The 6,691-nt window shown below is 40.4% G+C and overlaps 1 non-coding gene across 1 annotated transcript; it reads right to left on the bottom strand.

Moving 5' to 3' along the window:
- Nucleotides 1–2,362: 2,362 nt before the first annotated feature.
- On the bottom strand, nt 2,363–2,478 carry LOC149194702 (U5 spliceosomal RNA). Its single transcript, XR_016255383.1, has one exon. It is a non-coding gene; the product is annotated as a U5 spliceosomal RNA (small nuclear RNA).
- Nucleotides 2,479–6,691: the final 4,213 nt, after the last annotated feature.

Raw genomic sequence — 6,691 nt, 5'->3', positions numbered from 1 at the left:
GTCAAACACCCAGCAGACATCTCTCAGCAAAACCCAAAAATAGATCTGAGAAAAACCCTAAAACCCAGAAATCGCAGGTGATGAAATCACATTTTTTGCACTGAAAGGTGCGTTCTGAAGCCTAGATTGCACTTTTTGGTGTGAAAACTGCGATTTTTGTTCTAAGGATCCCGGTCTGCAAATTTCAGAAAAAAGCGTCGCCTTTGTCGCGGATGGTTCTTATGACCTGCGGAAACGACCAAAAAGCTTGCAGAAGTTAGAAATTTATTAGATCTAGGGTTAAAATACTGTGAAGCATTAAGAGAATTGAAAAATAAGAAACCTTAAGCTGAAAACCGAAGGTCACCTGGGTTTCTGGATCTGAAGTATAAAACCCAACAAATTCACCAATTTTCTTGTAGTGTTTTCTTCTCAATGATGTATAAAAGGAACCCACTTAAGATTGTGGATGGCAAACAATCTCAACAATATAAATGATTGTTAAACATTGTAGATCTGCAGCTATTGATAGAAAGAAAACTTGCCAAAATTCTTATCTATGCTACTATCATAGTTAAACAACGAAAGAAAGAGTAATAACCCCAATTATCCAATGGAAACTAGATATGTAAAGAATAATTTTATAATAACACCTGTGAAGAGAACAGATAAATGTTTCCGGTCCCCCTCTAAGGGATGGGTTCTTGGCTATCCTCAAACACCTTCAGCTTCTGTAGAGTCTCTCTCCTTTATAATGCATAAACCCAACAAAAAGATGGTGTAATGAAAATAATCGGAGTTACAACAACGAGTGCAACAATGAAAAAAATCAAAAGTAAATAATGAATGGAAAACCCTTCTATTTATAACAAAATATTGAGTTATCCTCGAATAATGAGCAATAATAAAATATTATTGATCCCATTCTTGGAATAACCACTTGGAATATTTTATTATATTTGTTTAGGAGGGAAGAAGTATTTAAAATTTTATTTAGAAATAATAAATAAATAAATGATTTATTTATCATCTCAAGGAATTAGTTAAGGAATAATAAATAAATGAGTATTTATTTAATTATTCCTAAGGGATTTAGTCAAATTTAAGAAATAATAATAATTAATTAGTGATTAATTAATTATTCTTAGAGAAAAATAAGATAAATAATGATTTATCTGTTTATTTTTCATGATTGGGTCAAATTTGACAAGGAATAATAATAAAATATTGGTTGAATTAATTATTCCTAGAAGAAAATCAAATAAATAATGATTTATTTAATTATTCTTCATTGATTTAACTATAAATTACTTAATAAAGGTGGTTTATTACATATTTTCTCACAGTGAAAGCAATTTCACTAGGGTAAAATTGGCTTTACATGGTATACTTCAATCCATCTAGTAAATTGGGCTAGATGTTCAATTTTTTGGTGATAACAATCACATTAACAATTTGCTTATAGCAGTCTCTGGAAAAGTGCCCGTAGACATGGCACTTCCGGCATTTGAATGAAAGTTGCTCATAGTCGAGCTTCTAAACATGGGTCCAGGGACCTACACCTATTTTGATGGCTTCCAGTAGTCCAACCTCCAGATCTACCTCAACACAGATTCTGGCACAATCATACTGATCCTTGCTGTTAGCCTTGTCTATGAATTTTCTAAGGGTATTACCTATGTGCTTCAGAGACTCCCAGTTTCAACATTGGACTGGAAGGTTGGGGAGTCACACCCATACAAGAACTGTTGTAGGTACATCCACCGCCGGATCAAAATATGGTGTCCATTTGTTTAAGTAGAGCCCTTGGGGACCCGTGAAGTAGGGGCCATTCCTGAAAATAAGATCTTTGTCCTCTTTTGGAGTAAATTCAAACAAAAAATATCCTCTCCCGAGGAAGTAAGAGGTTACCTTGTATTTAATCAACAGTGCCCACTTCCTGGCTACCCAGTTCTCGGTTGATTTTGGGGAAGGCCAAAGACCTGTAAATTGGCCAACCAATGCCCGATCTGCCAGCGACAAAGCTACTTGGATCAATCCTTCTGGTGGTAGAACGATCTCCGGGATATCCATGAGCTTTTTCACAAATTTTGCTGCTTCCATGCATTTCTTCTTTGGTAGAGAGGCCAACATGGTTTTGAAGGCCTCAGCAGCAAAGGGTGAAGGAGGAGAGGGAGTCGACTCCTCCATGAGGATCCAACAGATCCAGCCAGGGCAGCTGCAGTCTACAGAAGAACCCTCAGTGGACTCCCTCGCAGGTTCAGAGTGCGTGAAGTGCGAGGGCGCTCACAGGTTCAGATCGCGCGGGATGTGGACCTCTCAGTTGCAGAGAAAAAAATAAGTGTGCCTTTTCTTAAAGTTTTTCGTCCTAAAAATGGGCTTCACATCTCAAGTGAGAGAAGCCTCCGAAAATTGGCGTATGACGCTGATTGTGGCCAACACACGGTATTCTTTAGTAAAAGGCGAAAGAATAGTTCGCTTTGTGTTGACCACACAAAGCGATCCAAAACCTCTCACAAGAAGAACGCAAATGGAAGCGCCAAAACCCCTCAAGAGGGTCCTGTTCAGAAACCAACCAGGGAAAGCCAAGGAAATAAATTCAAAATCCTCGGATCTGAAATCATGAACATGCAGGAGACAGAAGTACCAATGGAGGCCTCTCCCTCTAAAGCCTCCCCCTCCATCAAATGTATTGCAGAGATATCCAAAGAGAAGGTTTCAGAAGAAGAGGAGGAAACCCAAGAATCCGAGGAATTGGAGGAAGAAGGGGAAATCGGTGAATCCCAGTCCTCTCCTAGAAGATGAACAAGAGGACGCAAATCTGCAAAGGAAAAGGGAGAAAAAGAAACCTATAAGGAGAAGCTCCAGGGAAGCTAAACAATGCTAGAGAAGCTTCTAGCAATAACCCCAAAGATGACTAGGATCCAATCCTAGGGCTCTAAGGAAGCCCACCAAGGAAAAAATAAATTATGAAGATAGTCTCCTGGAACTGTAGGGGAATGGGCACCTTAGCCAAAGAAGAAGCAATGCATAGCCTAATAAGGTTGGAAACCCCAGATATACTCCTCATCCAGGAGACCAAAATGGAGGACACAACTTTCCTCCAAGCAAGCAAAAAAATTTAGAATAAAAATGGAGCGCATGCAATATCTGCCCGTGGAGCATCGGGAGGACTTGGGTCGTTCTGGAATACAAATAAGTTTTCATTAATCTCTGAGTCCCTGAATACCCATTGGATCTTTTTAAAAATGCAGCATTTAGAATCAAAGGAGATTATTTTTTGGTTCAATGTGTATGTTCCTAACAATGCAGGTGAAAAAAAAACTGTTGGGACTCCATCAAAAGTTTGACAGAACTAGGAAATTTGGAAAATATAATTATAGTCGAAGATCTAAATCTCACCCTCCTCGCAACAGAAAAAAGAGGAGGAAGCATAGTCAGGGATCCAGTAAGAGAATGGGTAGAAGACCCCATGCAAGACTGGGATCTGCTAGATATAAAACCAGTCACAAGCACGTTCACTTGGTCAAACAAGAGAGTGGGACCGGGACATATAGCGGCAAGAATTGATAGATTTCTTGTTCAAAGCTCCTTCCTGCTTCTTGGTTTAGAGGCTAAAATGCGTATTCTTCATAGTAGTGTTTCAGATCACAAGCCTATCAGCCTAGAACTGTTAACTACTAAGGATCTAGGACCTATACCTTTTAGATTTAGCTCTCTATGGACCAAAGAGATAGATTTCATGCAAAAGATCAGAGAATGTTGGAAAGAGCCAGTCAAGGGCTCTCCTTTCTTTGTATGGGAGGAAAAACTGTGCAGAGTTAAAGTGATGCTGAAAGGCTGGGTAAAGACCTTACCCAACCTCGCTGTGGATAGAAAAAAAATACAAAACGAGCTAGAAAAACAACACCTCCACCTGGAAGTTTCCGAAATGACCAAAGAAGAGCTAGACAAGGAATATTAGTTGCAACAAAAATTCCATAGGGCTTGCCTGGAAAGGGAAGAATTCTGGAGGCTCAAGTCAAGGAGTTTATGGCTCAAGGCTGGAGATCGAAATTCCTCCTTTTTCCACAAGCAGGCTCAAGCTAGGAAATGTCGAAATTCTATATCAGAAATTAAAATTGATAACTGCACTCTAAAAGACTTTGCCAGCATTAAGAGGGTAGCATCAAATCACTTTGAGAAGATGTATACTGAAGACGTGGAGACCAGCCAAAATGCCAATCTGATAGATGCTGTCCCCAACCTCATCACTGCTAAAATGAACCAGGCTCTCGAAGATAAAATCACCAAAAATGAAGTTAAAGAAGCTCTCTTTGCAATGGAACCCGATAAAGCCCCGGGTCCAGATGGATTCACGCCCAGATTTCTTCAAACATGCTGGCAGATAGTTGAGAAGGAGCTTCTGAAAATGATCCAGAAGTCCCAAGAGTGCCAAAAAATTGGAGGCTGCACAAACTCAACATTCCTCACTCTCATTCCTAAAGAAAAAGGTGCTAACTCATTTAATATATTTCACCCTATATCCTTATGTAACATTGGATACAAAGTAATCACCAAGGTTATAGCAAACAGATTGAAGAAAATTCTCCCTAAATTCATCTTAGAGAATCAAGGTGGCTTTATACAGGGCAGACAGTTGGTAGACAATTTCATCTTGGTCCAAGAGGCGATCCACCCCAGTCTTTATCGAAAAGAAAAAGGTATGGTCATTAAACTTGACCTAGCTAATGCATTTGATCATGTAAGACATAGATTTCTATTTGATGTAATGTACAAACTTGGTTTTGGTAAAAAATTTATCAAGTGGATCAGAGCATGTATCTCCGAACTCTGGATTGCACCTTTAGTGAATAGCAGGGCTGTCGATTTCTTCAAAGTATCTACAGGGCTGAGGCATGGGTGCCCCCTATCACCCCTCCTCTTTATGTTGCAGGCCTCTATCCTCAATTTTCATTTAAAAAAGAAACAACAAGATCAAGAGATTGTTGGCCTGTGCATAGCAAGAGGGACTAAAAGAATCAATCACGCGCTCTTTACAGATGATACTCTGCTTTTAGGGGCTGCATCTCATCTGTTGGCAAGAAAATCCAAAGAAGTGTTGGAAGACTACTGTCAAGCATCAGGCAGTGAACTAAACAGGGGTAAGTGCCATGTTTATTGTTGGAACATTTCAGTTGCTCCTGCAAGTTCCATAGCTAGATGTCTAGGCTTTGTAGCTTCAGCATCTTGGAACTCCTTTAAATAACTTGGGATGCCCATCTTCCATAAGAGGGCTATGAGCAAGGATTGAAACCCATAGATAGAAAAATTTAAAACAAAAATGCAGGCCTGGGGTTCCTGCTGGCTCAACATTGCCAAAAAATTAGCGCTCATCAAATCTGTACTAAGCAGCCTACCACTATTTAATTTCTCTGTTCTTTTGGCGCCAATGGGAATCATCAAGAGTATGGAGGAGCTAATCAGAAAATTTCTTTGGAAAGGAGGCAAGCATAATGAGAAGAGAATTTCTCTAGTAAACTGGGAAACAATCTCTAGGCCGCTACAGGAGGGAGGATTAAATTTTAAAAATCTAAGCATACAGAATTTAGCAATGGGAGCCAAACTAATTTGGAAGATCATAGCTCCAAAGCCAGGATGGGTTCAGCTGGTGCTGTGGAGGAAATATTTCAGAGGTCAGAGGCTCCGGTGCCTGGATCAGCCCAAAGACCAAATTAGATCCCCCCTCAGCAATCTAATTTTTAAAATTGGGCCGCTAATAAGAGACAATGCCTACTGGATACCAGGAAATGGCAAACACATCAAGATATGGGATGACAGCATAATGAACAGGCCTCCTCTAGTGAATTCGAGTCTTAGGAACGAGCTGAAGGTGTGGATGGAGGAAGAAAACTTTAAAACGCTCTGGGACATATCGACTTGGTGTGGAGACAGCTGGGCTAGCTGGAAAATGATCAATGTGCCATCTGCGTGGCAGCCAGACTATGATACGCTGCTACAGATGTTACATGGAGCTGCGCCACTACACGCAAGAAGAAAAGACTCGAGAGGCTGGGGAACGAAGCAGATTGGGTACTCGATGGCTCAGGGCTATGCCAAAATCATGGAGAGACCCCACGTACCTCCTAACCTGGTGCCCTGGACTGGTATCTGGAATTTCTCCACCATCCCAAAGATCGATTTTTTCTGCTGGCTGTTATGCCACAAAAAGATACTAATAGATGTTAGGCTTCAGAAAAGGGGATTTCTAGGACCATCAAGTTGCACTCTATGCAAAGAAAATCCAGAATCTGCTGTTCACCTTTCACTGGAATGCAAATTTACAGGTCTAGTCTGGCATGAGCTCCTTGGAACATCGAAATCTATGCCCATCTTCCCCCACTCAGTCCTAGATTTGTTTGCTAGGTGGTTGGCCAGGTATCCAGGCCCAGGCCCAAAAAACAAGATTGTCAAAACAACATGGACCGCTCTGCCCAAATTCATCAGCTGGCAAATATGGTTGGAGAGGAACAGAAGGATCTTCAGGGATAAGGAACAGAACTACAAGCTAGTAGCAAATACAGTTAAAGGTCAGTTAAATGAGTGGCTGAGAGATAAAAAAGATGACACAAATCTAAGCCAGCATGACATTGAGTTCGGAGCAGCACTCAATCTAAATTTCCAAAAATCGAAAATATCACCCATATGTCTCAAAGATTGGCAAATCAGAAAA

Source organism: Pinus tabuliformis, chromosome 2_2, assembly GCF_031772625.1.
Source record: "Pinus tabuliformis cultivar Carrire ecotype Pingquan chromosome 2_2, CPIR1, whole genome shotgun sequence".
In the NCBI taxonomy this organism is placed as follows: domain Eukaryota; kingdom Viridiplantae; phylum Streptophyta; class Pinopsida; order Pinales; family Pinaceae; genus Pinus; species Pinus tabuliformis.
This window is presented reverse-complemented; position numbering and strand designations above follow the sequence as displayed.